This window comes from Lissotriton helveticus, chromosome 7, assembly GCF_964261635.1.
Source record: "Lissotriton helveticus chromosome 7, aLisHel1.1, whole genome shotgun sequence".
In the NCBI taxonomy this organism is placed as follows: Eukaryota; Metazoa; Chordata; class Amphibia; order Caudata; family Salamandridae; genus Lissotriton; species Lissotriton helveticus.
Genome location: NC_136068.1, coordinates 1116764017 through 1116781654, shown reverse-complemented (window position 1 = coordinate 1116781654; position 17638 = coordinate 1116764017).

Below are 17638 nucleotides of genomic sequence, written 5' to 3'. Positions count from 1 at the left end.
AATAACACCCTATGACCGAGACAGTTCTGAAGTTTGCACAATAGATGTCCTCGGCTGAGTCAGATCAAGGCTCTCTATGTGTGGGTCGATGGCAGTCCCCTACAGTCCTTATCGGATAGCCAGGCCTCACTGTTCCTGTTGGTCATGTGCTTGAAGGGACTGGTCTCCATTATTTGTTGGGTAGCCTGACCTTGCCACTCCTGTGGCCTATGTGGTTGTTAAACTTCACCATTCTTTGATGTTGATGGCAGATCTCATCTGAGGTGGCTCCATTCTGTGTTGGGTTGACAGGCTTTGCTGTTGCTATGATTGATAAGATGCCTCTCCATTGTTTGTTTGGTAGGCGGGCTTCACAATTCATTGTGGCTGATGTGGTTGTTAGACCTTACCATTCTTGTGTTGGAGACGGTAGATCAGAGGCTGCTTCAATCTATGTTGGGCAGGCAGGCCTAATTGCTCTTGACACTGATGTAGTTCATAGGAGGCCACTCCATTCTGGTCTGGTTCGATTCTGATCTTCCTGTGTTTTCCAGCTCAGGACATTGAAGTGTTTTTTGCATTCGTTTTCTCAGACTCAGCTAAGTCTTTGAATAAACGTAACATTGTGTAAAACTCAGCAGCTAGGCCGGCTTCTATCCTAAAGTGCTCTGATTCTTTCTCCTCTGCACTAGGCGCTTTGCATTGGTCGCCTGTAAAAGAGTAGTTTTAAAATATTTGTATCTTGCACATAAAGCTTTTTATGCTAAATATAAAAATGCTCCTTGTCAGAAATTCAGCAGCTACGTGCCACGCCGCAGTTTAGGGTCTGAATTAGTCTTTTGTATTTTATAGTTGTTCCCAAGTTCCACAGAGTTACTCTGGACGGCAGACCTTTCTCTGTTGCAGCAGCTGAACTCTGAAACTCATTGCCTGATTCTTTGCGTTCTGTGCAGTCTCTTCTGTCTTTTTGGGAAACATGGAAAACATGGTTATTTCCCTCTTTTAGACCTAGGTTTCAGTTTTTTTCCTTTGTCCATTCTTAGGCCCCGCACCAAGGTACCTCAGGGTGATATACGCTCCATGAAATTCAAAAGTGAATAAATAAATAATTGGTTAGTTAGGAGGACCGAGTGCTAATGTGATTAACGGGGTTGCTTTACTATTCCGGAGGGTGGAGGATGGAGCTCTCTGTTCTTGAGTGGAAGGGCTGGCTTAACCATTCTTGCGTAGGGCGGAAGGGGCCTTACTAGCCTTGTGGCGAGTGTGAACGGCTTACCCTCTGAATGAAAACACAAAACTTTCGGCAATCAGTCTGTCTCGAGCAATGGGATGGTGATCGACAGGCGGTGGGAGACACTAATCAGAATGATGACACCGGTCAAAGTTATATTTGTGCTGAGTGTGTCTGTACAAGTGGGCTCGTTGGCCATGGAGAGCAACACAGGGTACCTATGGGAGACACCGATGAGACGTACAGCCATGCCCAGTTCTTGAAATGGAAATATAGGAGTGCAGATACGCCTTGTCCCAGAGTACACGTTTGCTACTGAGAAGTGCCAGTACTCTCCCATTAAAACCATAAGTGAAGTGCTAGTACGGTGTCTTCCAAATGAAAGAAATGCAGGTACTGAGTACCTGCCAGTTTACAGTACTGGCAGCAGGGGTGTTTGATATAACTTTATTACACACATGGGCAATCTAGCTACCTTCATTATTAATTCATTTTTTGTACTGTCACTTTAGAATGGAAAATGAATTGAGATTTCTGAAACACGATTTTTCTCTGTCCAAGCAAAAAAGTAATCTCATCTTTTCACATACTCAGCTTTCAAGTGAAATGCCAGGAAACGCGACCAAGATTTGACTCATCAAATACACTTTCTCAGCCAAACCATATTTGGAAAACTGATGATAAAAGCCATAGTCTGAGTGAGTAGTGAATGTCTTTACTTCCTACAATATGCCGCAAACCCCTGAATGGTGTCTGGCAAACCTTGCTTTCCGCCTATATAGATCCTGAGTCAACGACTATACCGCACCACCAGCCCGTATAAGGGTGAAAGAGATATCTGCAGGCTACCTGGCCGACCTCACAGTTTGGGGCCCATCGGGAGACGGGGAGGAGAAAGACCGACCGGAGACAATATAAGGTGTGATAAAGGCCGCTTTATTGGAAACAGGTGCATCTTAACACAATACCAAATCCTTGGCCTTTGCCGTACAAAACTAAGCCTAACTAAATATATACATACCTGGCAAACCCCCACCCCTAACATGTTCCCCCGCAAACAGCATATACATAATTACCAACTACCCAAACGCCTGCCTCAACTGTTTAAACATTTGCCATATGTACACTCCCTCCCCCTCTGTCCTGGAAACCTCATTCCCCCTATCCTACCCCCCCCCCCTTAAACTAGGAAAAAGCGCCATCCCGACAACAGCTCACCGGCACCTGCCCCAGCGACATCAAACCCTGGCCACCTAACAAAGAAAGCACCTGGCCCCAACAAAACCCCTCCCATAGCAACCCCCCAGGACCAACAGCCCTCGCCCAAACCCCCCATTCACCATGCCACCATAGGGCGGGCGGGCGGGACAAAAAACTTTCCTGCCTGCAACTCGACTGCTGGGTCACTGTCCCTAAAATGGTGGACAGTGACCCAACATGGCCGGTATTATACACACCAGCCCAAAAGAAGACCAAGGCTACCACCAGCCCAAAGCTAGCCCAGGGAAGCCCAAATCCCCCCAAACAGCCCAACCAGCCCAAGACTCCTTCCTGTCCCCTTGCCTATCTAGTCCCCCTCCCCTTCCTCCCGGGGCCCCAAAATTCCCCGGGGGGGCAAGCCTCCCTCCGGTCGGTGCCCCCCACAAAGCCCCATTTCGGCCCATCGGGAGACGGGGAGGAGAAAGACCGACGGGAGACAACATAAGGTGTGATAAAGGCCGCTTTATTGGGAACAGGTGCATCTTAACACAATACCAAATCCTTGGCCTTTGCCGTACAAAACTAGGCCTAACTAAATACATACATACCTGGCAAACCCCCGCCCCCACTCCTAACATGTTCCCCCGCAAACAGCATATACATAATTACCAACTACCCAAACGCCTGCCTCAACTGTTTAAACACTTGCCATATGTACACTCCCTCCCCCTCTGTCCTGGAAACCTCATTCCTCCTATCCTACCCCCTCCCTTAAACTAGGAAAAAGCGCCACTCGAAAGCCCCATACGGCTCTGGACCCTCCCTAGGGCCCCTGCACCTTCGGATACCTGCGCACCCCCAGTGCCCGATCTACTGCCTCTTTCAGCTGCACAATATAGAGCTCCATCCCATATCGTGACAAATGCACGCCATCCTCCATGAAAAAAAACACTGCCTCATACTTCAACTCCGGGTGCTCCATCCTACCCAAGCCTTCCTTCTCACAGAAAGCCCGCATTTCCCTGTTAATTTTCCTCCGTGTCCTGTCAATAGCCGCAGGCCTCTCCGCCCCCCTCCAGCATTGTCTAGGGATGAATTCTGACCAAATGACATCACACCCCGCCCACTGCTTCCGAATTTCCAGCAAATCCCTCTTCATCTGTTTCACAAGTGCCAGTCCCTTACACTGCACCAAGTCATTTTCTCCCAAGTGGATGACAACCACATCCGGATAGACCCCCCCACCCAACATTGTTTAAATCCGGCACCAACTCGTGCCAACGCATGCCCTCTTTTCCCCTCCAATGACAGCTAAACAACTGTTCATCTAACTCCAAATTGAGGTTCCTGTTATTTTCCCATTCGGCCCTCTCCGCTCTCTTAACAAAGGAATGGCCCACCACGTAAATGCTCATCGCTGTCGCAGTAGGCCCCGCCACCGCACCTGCAAAGATACATATATAAGCAATGGGCCAAACATGTCAACCTCACTCCACTCCTACCCCCCGCATCCTAACGTACGTCCTATAACAGTCCGATTTCCAGCATCCCAGTCGTTTGATCTCTTCCTTGCCCAACCCTTTCGCGCCGCCTCCGTCGCCGCACCAATGCGAAAGGAATGCGTCCCGAACTCCTTCGGGTCCTCACCCATAGACCGCGGGGCGTGCCGCAGGACCCACAGCAGCTGAGCCGCCGTCACCCGACCGGCCTCTCCCCGACAAAAAACCTCCCCACCGTCCTGCGCCTGCCCTCCCGCCAGTCGTCTCCCCCACTCCACCGGACACACCGCCTCTGACCCCCCAGGACCCAGCACCACCCAAGTACCCTCTCCGCGCTGATCAGTCTTTGACAATTGCAAACGCACCGCCACCTCCCGGCCTCGCAAATCTACCTCCCCCCACCGCACTCCTGGCCGTCCCCGCAACCCCACCAACTCCGACACCCGGAACGCTCCAAAAAACATCCACGACATCAGTGTGGAAAACAAAACCGTCTCCGCCTGATCCCTGCATACCTCCGGTAGGCGGCGCACCAAGCCTTCCAGCATCCCTTCCGTAATCGGACGTCGCTGCCGCACCCTCGCCCCCTTCTCTCTCTCCCAACCCTCCAAAAGACGCCCCCCAACTCTCCCGCCGAAGGCGCATAACCCCACCAGAGCTTCCCCATTAACGCCACCCCCGCCAACTTTCCAGCAATTGTCACCCTCGCCAGCCCCTTGTCCATCAACCCGAGCATGTACCGCACCACCTGCTCCTCCCGACGCCACTGGCCACGCTGCCTTACCGCTCCACAACGCAGAAACTCCAGCCAAGCCTGCTCATAAGCCTTCCACGTGGACGCCGCCAGAGACGCCTTCACCAACTGAACGACCCGCGCTCTCCCACCAACCAAAGCTCCTCCGGCACCCGCGTCTTGGCTGCGGCCGCCTCCGTGGCTAGCCCATGGAACCTCTGCCACTGTGAACGAGACAAAGCATCCGCAATGTCATTGTCCACCCCCAGTACATGCTGCGCTTGAAACAGAATGTCATGCTCCAGGCACTTCAACACAAAAACGCGCATCAACTTCAGCCCCTGGGGCTCCCTCGCGGACTGCCGATTCACCACTTGCACCACCGACATATTTTCCACCCTGAACAAGACTCGCTTGTGCGCCAGGTCCTGCGCCCACACTGTCACAGCCACCACCATCGGAAAAAGTTCCAGGAACGCAATACTCCTGCCCCCCGCCTGCCAATGAGCCGGCCACTGCTCCGCGCACCATCTCCCCGCCCAGTAGAGACCGAAGCCGCCGACTCCCGCCGCGTCCGACGACATCGTGACGTCCCACTCCCAGCCCTCCGGCGGCACCATGGGCACTCCATTAAAGCACCCCAAAAAGGCGAGCCACATGCTCAAGTCCTCTCTCGAACCCGCCGACAGGCGTACGTGATGGTGTGGCAACGTCAGACCGGACAATGCCAGCCCCAGCCAACTACAAAACGTCCACCCCGCCCGCACGACTCGGCACGCAAAGTTCAAATGCCCAAGCAACACCTGCACCTCCTGCACCTTCACTTTCCGCCTGGCCAACATGTCTCTCACCAAATCCATCATCACTGCCCGCTTTTCCTCCGGTAGGCGTGCTTCCATGGCCGCTGAGTCGAGCTCACCCCACTGCGCCTCTGTTTCCGACGCCATGCACGCCAGGAACTCCTCGTCGGAATGCGACCACGCATAACCTCCGTACGTCACATGTGCCCCCCGCACCACATCCATATATTTAAATAAAGCAACCGACCTGTCAGGATTCTTTTCGCAGTAGACACTAGCGTAAATCAGGAAAGCCGCCGACCAATTCTCAATGGTCACTGGCACCTTGGGGCGTCTAGCTAACTCCTGCTCCTCCTCCTTCGAACCCTCCTTGGCCATCAACTCCCTGTGAAGCAACTTCAAAATCTCCACATACACCCCCTTCCAGATCTTCTCCTTGGTTGCCAGCGACAAGTGCGCCCCCAGTGGTTTCGCCACCCCCATATACGGCAACTTCTTGACCGGCACATCGCAACTCTCCTTCGCTCCGCCGCCAGACGCCATCGCTCCTCCAGACGTGGCTGCATCCCCCATCCCCGCGCTCACTGACGCCGCGTTTCCCACCGCACCTTCCGTCCCCGTACCCACCCCCGCATCCATCACATATCTGCCCTTCACCAGTCTCACCAACTCACCACCTTCAGCATCCGTACCCACAGACATCCGGCCTCTCTGAGGCACGCCCAAACCGCCCCCCCGGCATCCGCACCCCCAGCCACTTGGGCTCCATGAGGCCCGCCCAAACCACTCCCCATCTGTGCTCTGGTCTTACCTGGCGTCAAGGCTGGCGTCCGCACCGGATCCCGCCACCTAACCAGTTCCGCTAGGGGGGCCGTCACTCGCGGCACCGTCTGCCGAGGGCGTACCTGCAAAATACTTCAAATAGCATTACTCGTTTCCCCCTCTCCCTCTGGAAGCTCCCCTTCCTCCTCCGACTCCATCTCTCTGCTCACCCTGCTCAAACCCACCTTGTCCCTGCAGGCCTGCATCAATGCCCCCAAGTCTACGCTCTCCCTTCTCCCCCTCTCTGTTTGGTAATCCGAATATCCTGACACCTGTTCGCTCCATCCCCGTACCTAGGCGGCCGTCTCGACCCATCGGGAGGGGGCGGCGGAGACCTATGGCCCTGCCATCCACTGTCCTCACGTGCATGGTCCCTCGGTGGAGCGCGACCGCCCGTACAAGGCAGAGCCGGCCCATCCTCTCGGCGGGTTGGAGCCGCATGCTGCTCACCCGAGCCCCCTGCCAACTGCTCCTGCCAAGAAAAAAAGCGGGGAAGTCCAGCATGCCGATGGAAACTCACCTCCATCGCCCCCCCAACCTCCTGGCGCGCCTCTCCCCCAGGCCGCTGAATGCCCTCCCCGTCGCGCCGGATGTCCCCCCCACTCCCCTTCTCACCACCCCCACCCCGCACCCCCGTGTCCCCCCATCCCCCTCCCGCACCCACCCCCAAAACCCCACACGTCCCTCATCCCCGCGACCTACCCCCGCTACCCCCGTGCCTCCGAGACCCCACTCCCCGCACCCCCCTTCCCCCCCTCCTCTCCCACCCCCTCTCCACCCCCGACCCCCGTGACCACGCCTCGCCTCACCCCCCCAACCCCCCGTCCACCCTCACCCCCCGGGGAGAGGCCGGCCTGCTGGGCCCCAGCACTCCCCCCTTCCCTTCCGATGAAGACCCCCAGTCCAGTTCACTCTCTCCCCCCCTCTCCTGCCCCCCCCTCCACCTCCAATTCCTCTATCCGCAACGGGGAGCCACCCCCCCTCCCGCTGGCCCCCAGCCCCACCCCGCCGCCTGCACCCAGGGTTGGCCCCCCTCCCCCCACCCATCACTCCCCACACCTTGTAAGCCTGGCAACCCCCATCCCCTCTCCCCCCCAAGCAAGCCACCTTGCCCCCCCCCATTCCCCCCTGCCAAAACCTCCAACCGGGCACTCATCCTCTTCCCCTTAACCCCCCACCCTTCCCCCCGCTGACAGCGCCACCTGCTCCCCCCGCGCCCCCCTCCCGTGCCCCGCCCGCCTCTGCCCCTCAGTCAGCTCCCCCTCGCCCCCCGCCCCCTCCACAAACGTCAACGGAGCCTTCTGCGCTCCTCCTCTCTTCCTCCCTGGCCCTTTTCCTCGTCACGGCGCCCCAGCCGCCTGCCGACCGCCGCCGCGCGTCACTCCGCCTCCCCGCCCCTCCCCCTCCTCCCTCTGCGCCCGCGACCTCGGCGGGTCACAAGCCGCAACCACCGCTGCGGCGCCATCCGCAGCGCGCCGCAGAGGCCTTACCCTGACATCGCCTCTCAGAAGGTCCATCCTGCCCGCGTCACCTAGGAGGCGCAGCGCCTCCCGCACTCGAGGGTCCGACATCGCTGTCTCTGCCATTGCAGGTAACGCCGCTCCCGCCGACTCACAACCACAACACCGTCGCCTCCAAACCTCACGCCTCAAAATTACTACCGCTCACACCAAAACCCTGCTGCTAACCAAACCCTGGAAACCCTACCCTGCAACAAGCTCAAACTAACTGCCCACAAAAAACTTTCCTGCCTGCAACTCGACTGCTGGGTCACTGTCCCTAAAATGGTGGACAGTGACCCAACATGGCCGGTATTATACACACAGCCCAAAAGAAGCCCAAGGCTACCACCAGCCCAAAGCTAGCCCAAGGAAGCGCAAATCCCCCCAAACAGCCCAACCAGCCTAAGACTCCTGCCTGTCCCCTTGCCTATCTAGTCCCCCTCCCCTTCCTCCCGGGGCCCCAAAATTCCCCGGGGGGGCAAGCCTCCCTCCGGCCGGCCGCCCCCCACAAAGCCCCATTCTGACTCTGCCAAATTGCTGGATTTTAGGCATTTTGTCAGGGCTTTGATCCGAAGTGTAGTACGTTAAAGAGATGGTCGATGTAGTCACTATATATTTACAATAATATAAACAGTAGGTCACAAGACAACTCAAGTTGAGTTAATCAGAAACATCAATTTAATTCTACAATCAAGTATTCAATAAATGCTCTTACAATTCAGAGTATTCATATAAGTCCGTGTGGTATCTAAATACTTTCATTATATAATACAGTGCTCTCAGTGCAGAAAGAGAGAAAGGTTTTGGAGGGAATTGGGGGTGGTTGGGTCAGTGAGGGACAGGGTAAAGGTGATGTGACATAAACACAATTCAATTATGTACAGTGGAACCTTTACAGCCTATTATAGGTCTATTGTTCCCTTTTCAATGCATTACACATAGGGCCAAATAGATTGATTTCTTTGAATCCTTTGGTTTATGCTTGGTAGTTGTATGGTAGTGTACGTTTCGACCCCTGGTAGACAAGGGTTATTGGTTCCTCATTATGGGGTCTTCCTCAGGACAGGATGGTGTAATAGAGCACTTAAGAAATCGGCTCCGAGCACCCGATCTCGGGTGGCAGCAAAACGCTCATCCATTTTAGGATTGACGTGAAATCTGTGGGGTAAGCATTTTTGTCATTACGAACATCGAAGGAAACGAGATGCCCGTGTCAACTATTCAGCGACACACTATATAAGAACCAAGACACCCGGATTTGTCCCGACTTATAACAAGATTGTTGAAACATATTCATGGGAGAATGCTTACCCCACAGATTTCACGTCTTTGCCCAACTGCAGTGCAGAAGCAAGTATTCCGTTTTGTCTTTTATTTGCACACAATGCCTATTGGCATCTCTCTTTGTGCTGCTGCCTGTGTATGTTTGCTGCATGTCTAGGAGGGCACTTGTTCCAAGACAGGTCTTCTCTGCTAGAATTCTCCTCTATGGGGTAAATACGATGGCACCTAGTTTATATAATAACTGCTCGCAGTGGAAAGCTACAAATGTACTACTCTATAGAGTCTAATAACCTTGGGCGCTATTGCAGACTGGACAGACTATAATATGTGAGGTTGTTGTGCATTCTGAGCAACCTTGGGTAATGTGCAGACAGAATCCAGATAAGAACTAAACAACAAACAATACAGTATGCTCCTAAATAGCACGAAAATAAATTTGTAATTTATGTCAGTGAGAGTCAGAGACATCCTAATCTCAAAAATGCTAAACTAATGGGTCCAGGAGGGACATCACAACAGAACCTTTGATGGTTTCATTGTATTTACTCTGCCATCTTCAATAATCAACAGTCATGGGAATAAACGTGATGGGCTGATGGCCTATCTGTCACCGTGTGGCTCAGTGCACTAATGCAGCCTCTGTAGGGATCTGTTTTCCATCCATGAACACAGGCTCTAATCCCTGAGATTGATAAAATGAGTACCACTGAAACTGGTGACAGCAAACATCCATTATATCAGCGCCTAAAGACCTTCTTGGGTCTGAACTCTGAACATGAAAATTTTACTTGAACTGACCTCAACTGTAGCAGTGACTACCTGGCCTCAGTATCAGACAGCTGTTGAGAACTCTGATTTCCTTTGTTCTATAGACTTCATCCCACTCAAACCTGACACAGAAAATGTGCTTGCACTAACTTGGTGTCAGGCTGATTACAGCATCATCTGGAAGCTGGGGCTTCACTCCAGTATTGGGCTACCGGCCAGGATTATCATGAGAGGGTACTGGATAAAAGGCACATCAAGCATTTTCATTCACTCCATGCTTCTACTGTCCAGGTCTCCAAGCTGTCACATCTTAAATGTTGGCCTGCCAAACACCCAGTTCTATTCAGAATGTATACTATTTGCACCAATTAAGTCTTAGATGTGAGCTGTTTTGCAGCAACATATGTGACCAAATTTGTCAACTATCAGCTTCCAGTCATGAGCTGTCTGTCAAGCTCTGAACTCTGTTTCCATGTGTGTCAGCAATCTTCTGTCAATCAAGTCTCTGACTTTATGATTGTTTAGAGGATATTTATTTTATTTGTGTTTGAAACAAACAATGTTTGTGGACTGGAGGAGGACTTCTTTAATGATATTCAAATACAAAAGAAGATGGTACTTGCTATACATTGTATTGTTGTTGGGGCCCTGGGAAACAGTATGAACTTGACACTCTGGGTCGGGGAGGGCATCAATAGCAGCCCACTAATTGGTTCTTTAGCTCAAAATACAAGAACACTTCTGCTTAAGGGTGTGTTGTCTTTGTCCCTTTTTGTGGCATGCATAGTCTGTCTACAAGATGAATCCTACTCTTCCAGTGCTCTCTATGGTACTGCTGTTTGAAGTCATGATTTCTAGCTGCATTCTTCCCTACTTCATATTAACCGATGGCTTGCTATCGTTTGCATCCAGCACAGACACTGTAAGCCGTATGGCAGTGTAAAGTAATAAATTATGCCTTTTCAAAAAAGAGCTCTTTTGTTGGGCAGGAGCATCAAGAAAGGATGCATTGCAAAGCAAAATACATTGTGTGCGAAAAAGGCAAACAGTGATCAATGTCCTGGTCTAAAATGTCACCGTTACATTTGGGGTGAAGTAGATGTTGCCTGTGTGCTAATCTGATAAATGCTTCTAAGTCAAGCCATCATTGAAAGCAGGTCCTGTTTTTATAGTTGAAATTTATTTATAGTATAACATGCATCTGATATAAGAATGGGGCAACTGTTTAGAATGTAACTTGCAGTATTTAAATAACATGTCTGTAAAGCGCTTTCTGGCATATTTCGGAGGTTTTGAAAATAAGCCATCGGCATTTAGCACATTCTACCATTTTGTATTGCCTGGTTGATAGAATTTACTTGTTAGACTACTCACTACTCTTTGTTCTCTACAATATCATCATACATATCATCTTTAATTATGCACTATCGTGTGCCAAAATGTACATCTCATTTGTACTTGTTCACAGGGGCAGTTGATTAAGCCAGTAACTGGCAGCAAGACCAGCATCACTACAAGACTCAAAGCACAGTCCTATTCACACCACTTGAATCCCTAGCTCCTTTTCTATTTTACAAAATGGATACAGTTGACCAACTACTCTTCGCACCATTTTCTTACACTAACAGAAGAAGAGAAAAGTTCAGGGCCTGAGTTCGAGCTTGAATAGTCTGCCCAAGATCGTGGAAAATATTACACTAGAAAATTCAGTCCTACATGGTATACAAAGAACATGTGGCTTCTGCTAGCACTTCTAAAAATTCACTGATCTGCTTTCCTTGCTTACTGTTTGGTGGTGAAGCACCATGAAAAAACACAGGAGTTACAGATTTAAAACATCTCTCTGAAAAAATAAAGAAGCACAAGGCATGTAAATCTCATCTAAATTGCTCAATAAAGCTTGCCATGTTTGGAAGAATGAATATTGCTTCAGAGCTGGAAGACAGCTATTGCATTGGAATAAGAAACCATAAACTAGAAGTTGATAAAAACAAGTAAAATTTATTAAAATTGATTGTCTGTGTGCTTTTTTGTGGTGCTTTCGAATTGGCATTACATGGTCACGATGAGCAGGAAGGTTCTTCAAATAAAGGAATCTTTAGACCCCTGGTTGATTTTGTTACCAGCTTAGACAGTGCAATGGACACTCACTTAAAATCAGCAACAGTTTTTAAAGGCTTTTCCAAAACCATACAGAACAAACTCCTCGACTGTATTGTTAAATCTAAGGTCAAGGGACAATCGATATTTGCCCGGCGGTATCGCCTCTTTAACCCACGAATTATTAATCAATGAAGAGGCAGGCGCTGGAGACGGGAAGGCAGGAAACAAGGTTTATTCTCTCCGGAGGAGAACACATCAGTTCAGACAGCAGGTATCGTCATGAGGTGCTCTACTCGCATCTCTGAGGCCTGGCCTCTTATACACAGGTTTATTGCTTTATTACATACAACACATTCTTGGCAATGCTTTGATGTACGGAGGGATATCCTCCGACTCTCCCCTTCAGGCCCGTTCCCACACATATTTACAGTTGAAGTCCCCACCCCGATCACAACGGGTGATGATTACCGCGCAGCTGGACATTCCGCCGATTCATGGAATGTGGGGATTTTGATCGGATCTCATAGGGTGGGGGCTTTGATCAACTCGGGGGTCCTTTGATGAGGGAAGCTTTCTACTGTACGGGGAGGGGCAATAAACAGTATCGGCAGAGCTAGGTGTCGGCCTGGGAACGAGGAAGACAAACGGGCACACAGGAAAAGGGGATTTGTATCAAAAAGGGCCTGGGACCATGAAAGGAAGGAAGGGAGGTGTCGCGCCGGGGACAGGATGGGGTTCTGAGGCAGAGCTGCGCTGAAGAGGGGTTTATGACCCAAGGCATGTGCGAGCGGGGGTTGTCAGAGTGCGGGCTTTGTGAGGGAGGAGGGCTATGCTGGGGGCCAGTGGCATGCAAAAGGGTTTGTTCTGATCGAGGCACCTAAAATGGCGGGTGCGCACGACAAAAAGTGTGGCATCAGGGGAAAAAGGCAAGATGGCGCAGATAATGTTTACCAGACCGTACTAATTTTCCACAGTCCTCCCTTTAACATATCCAAGACATCTTGCTGGCCTATTTCCAATTCATGTCGACTGTGGTGGTCATAGGAAAAGAAGTAGGTACCCAGGTGAAGGAGTTATAAACATTACATTTTAAAATCTTTCATCTTAGGAGGCGGGTCTATCGATAAAAAACTCGTTTGCAGGAAAGCCATAGTAATGCAATAACAGACAAAGATGATTCTGTAGTGAGAGCATTGGGTACATTTCATAGCTGCTTATAGTCGTTCGGAATGTAAATTGATAGGTCATTACATATGTGAGTTCTGTTCATGTTTGGTTGGAGCATAATTAATACAATGGTGGCTGGGAGAGAAATGAGACGTAGTAGAAACGATAATTGAGGGTGTCAATGTTCGAAGTTAACGAGTTCTCAGCATTCTTTGTCGTCTTTTGTTGGCGCTGTGGAGCACCGGCGGTGGAGCTACGGGTCCAGCTCTATTCTAGGTCCCGCGTTGCAGGGCACGACCTTTTCCTCGCGTTTCTGGTCAAAAAGGTCCTTTTCGCCCTGTGTCCTTTGAGTTGATTGTCAAAAAGGTTCAGATGGAAGAAGAGTGTGTAGTCCATAGGGTAGGTCGGAGAAAAAAGGGGGGATGGAGCTGGGCCAAATCGGGAACAGATCAGGGGGGCGGAAATTTCAGGTAGGCGGGCTCATGACCGAATTCAGAGAGCGGGGACTTTTCGGCACACGTTGAACATTGAGCAGGGGCATCAGGTCAGCCCTTTCCTCTCACTTTGACGGAAACAGTGCCTCGTCCTGCAACTCCTTTCTGTCGCGGTCTCGCCTTGGCCAATGTCACAGATGTTCCACGATCTGTAGTCAGGCCACGTGCTCCCACATCCGGTCCTTCTTTCCTCCGACAGTCGTACCCTTAAATGAGTTTGAAAAGACAGTCTTTAGAGAATTGGCAGAGGAAGGTAATCACATAAGTCTATTTCTCTCCCAGCTCCAGGCAAAAAATGGAAACGTCCGTTATATTAGGGTTCGCAACTAACATATAAATGATTGATGATGGGCCTGCTGGATTTACTATAACTTTCCTTCACAGCTATTTCTTTGGTGTTTGTTGGTCGTGGGACGAGATCTGGCACCTTTTATTGCATTACAGTTTCGTCAGTTCTTCTGACGGAGACCCACCTTCTTAATACGAGCCTTACGAAGCTATACCGTTCTCCAGGGCTTTATATTTAAAAAGGGTGCTGTGGGCTATCACCATGGTCTGACAGGTATCTTGCTGAGGGACGAACATAGGCTAAACATTTTTCATTCTATCAATGCATCCTGCCTTTCAACTAAACATTTTCGCTTTCAACAGGGTTCATTGCAATGATTTCTTCGCTTCGTTCTAATCTTTAACTTTGTAAAACATCATTCTGGTTCCTACGTAGCCTCTTACGGCCTGACTACTTAATTAGAAAAGACAGGGGTCTTATGGGAAACAACTAGGGACATAGAAAACTGTGGTAAGGGCGTAAATAGACCCATCTCTTACGACCGGGGGTGAGGGACAGTTTTATAACCCTCGTCTGGGGCAGCTGATACGAAACAGGGGGCGTTCCGGGAACATGAGGATGTTTCGATCACCTTTACTGTTTGGGTATTGCGACAATTCGGGACGGGGAAGGTCGCGTTATCTGAGGCATCTTTTTATAACACAGGAGCCGCTGACATGTAGTTCCCTTATTTCAGGTCAGATTAGGGAACCTCAGTCGTCTTACCTGTCCTTTCCCTAATGGCCAAATCTCGGTTTCATCAATTTTTAGCAGAAAGGAGAGGTAGTGACACGGCGTCAGGGTGATTTTTATTTAGGATAAATTTTGAGCAAATACTTGTGGTATTTGGAGCCAATTGGGTGGTGCACTAGGGGTGGCGGTTTGCCAATTTAGGTGCTAGTCGTTCGGAAGAGTGAGAGAGAGAGAGAGAGAGAGAGAGAGAGAGAGAGAGAGAGAGAGAGAGAGAGAGAGAGATGTGCAACAACAGGCTAAATAGTACACGTGCGACATGGGGAGTGGCCGTGCATTAAGATAGGCTATTCAGCGCATTATACAACATAAGACATTACGGGTCTGTGTTAGAATGTTGAAAGCATGCAGTTTGGGATGGACGAGCATTAGGCCGGGTACAGGGGACATGCATCGAGTAAAAAGGGCACCATTGTGTCGCATTTCTTGCATTCTCGGTCCTTTAACCAGTTAAGTCAACGCGTCAGTCATACACAAACATCATCTCATAGTTTCAGACATACGTGACAGGTGTCCATTCACGCAACACGGATTAAGGGTGATCGCTTTCATCATGTCATACAATTTATTGGCTCTTTTGGTACAAGAGCAGTTTGTGGGTGTGTTTAGGTGCCACCAGGCAGTGTTAGTCCGCTTCGTGTATCAGACATGGCGAGGCTTCAGATCTTCACCATACCTTGGTCGTGATTCCGATGTGGCCTGCAGGGGGGGGGGAAAAAAGAGGGGAGGGGAGGGGGACAACATTCGAGCATATCAAAAGCACGGGTACGAAGGTCTTTTACTTACCTCATACTCGTCTTATCTCCTCGGGATAGAATCCCTGGGGTTGTGGTTTCTGGAGCCAAGGGGGGGGGGGGGGCAGTGTGTCCTTATAGGCTGTGAGTAGGAAAACGTTAGAGAATCAGAAGCACTTAGCGCGAGGTTTCTAGTTGGTAGGTGTACTTAGCTATCGGGGTCCTTAAATCTCTTCCAACGCTGTGATGTTCTAAGGTTTATCAGCTCTTCGGTCAACTCTGTTCCCTAGTACCTTTGAGTGTCGTATCTTTATAATATTCTATCATTTACATCGTTTCACTTTACCCATCCTTTATATTCCATCTTTTACACCGTTTCGCCTTACCCAACCCCAGAAATCGAGGTCTTTCTCCATGCGCGAGTCCCTGAGTCAGTCGCATATTTGACGGCAGAGTGTCGTGTCTTAGATTCAATCCTCCATCCGGGGCTGGGCAACCATCTTCTATTAACCTTAAAGAGAGAGCAGAGTAGGGTGCAGAGGAAAAAACTCTCCCGCCGATCCCACATTTTAAATAAAGCATGCAATACCCGTTCATAGTTTCGAAAACCTTTATTTGCACAATCGTTCAGCATGTTGATAGGACAATGTGATCGGGGTTGGCCGGATACGGCAATGGCTAAAGTGCGTACAGTAGAGGGGGGGGGCTATCTTGTAGGATTAAAAACATGTTTAAAAAGGTTCATTCATTCATTTGCAGGGAACTAAAAACGTCTATCGAATAGTTGAGGGACCAAGGGGCATTCATTTCATAATTGGAAACACAGTTGGACTAGTTGTAATCAAATTCCTATAGGTATACCATGGCTGTGTGTTATAAGCGAGGTTACATGATAATATCATAATGAATCGTACATTGAAAAAACAGTTTTCACGGGGCCCTTCTTCATGTTCATCGAGTGAACCCTCCCTCTTTTTCGTCAAGTGTACAAAGGATCATATATATTTTTCAGAACATCGAGTCTTTTTAGCTAAAAAAACACCACGAGGTGTTCGTGAGTTCCTATTGATACCGGCGCCATTTTGGGCGGGGCCGGGTTAGTCCGGAAGTAGCGTCAGGGAAAAAATGTTTCCTACAACCGGCAGTTGGACCAGAGTCCTTTTCGGCAGTTCGAGAATTCATGCTAACAGAAGGAGTGGCTATGTCATGCTTATTTCGTTAGCGATCAAGGCAGTTGTTCCTCACCGGAAGCCTGCAGGGGCCGAGGGCTCCTGGGACTTTTGTAGAATCTTCAAGGCTGTGGGGGTGCTGTCGGAGGTGGGGGCTCGTGCCCCGGTGGGCAAGCGCCCGAGTTACGTTGCTGTTCAAAGTTACTCTAGCGGCCGAGACCCGCCTTCCAGGGGGCTCAGACGCCATTTTGAGGCCTGCAGCAGCCGCCCTTCGTCGAGTCTGCAAGAGTGGAGGAGACCTTTTGGAGTGAACCCATGTCCAGTGCTGCGGAAGTATGGCCACCTGCGGTGCATGTTCGGTGCTGTGCGGGTATTGGCGCAGCCATTGCATGTTCGGTGCTGCGCAAGTATCGGGGCGCCACCATGGTATGTTTGGTGCTACGCAGGTATTGGCACCACCGCCTGGCTGGAGGAGTTCGGCGCTGGGCCGGGGGCTGGGAAACCTCCTATCCGTGGAGGTGGGAGAGGCTCGTCCGCGTCGCCTCTCCCTCCCAGCCCGACCTGGACTAATTTTCGCGGAGGTATGTACAAGACATCCCTCCCCCCAGAGTTGTCGCAGCCATTATTCAAGTGGCGCCGGGCGTGCTGCTGCGGCCATTACGGAGGGGAAAAGAAAGAAGTGTCCCGTCCTTCTCTGGGCCGGGCTTCCGGTGGATGTCGGCCGGACGCCCCCTTGCTCTGGCCCCATGAACGGGTTCCTTGGCTCATCGGCTGCAGCCGGATCCAGTTGGCCCCAGTCCCCGGCCATTGGTGGCCGGAACGGGAAGACATGTGGCGGGACTACCTGAAACTCCCACACGCCACCGTGGCCGGACTGGGGGAGAGAGAGAGGGGGGTCGAGGACATAGACATTCCCCCCCCTACAACTCTCCGGTGTGGTCAAGGTGATCCCCTGGCTGGGTCCCGCTGGCCCTTGTCTCTCCTCCGGCTCCACCCTATGTTACGATTTCCTGGCCGACTGTTGGCAGCAGGACCCGCCTTATATGGGTTGCTGCCGGCTGGGCGTAGCCGTAAC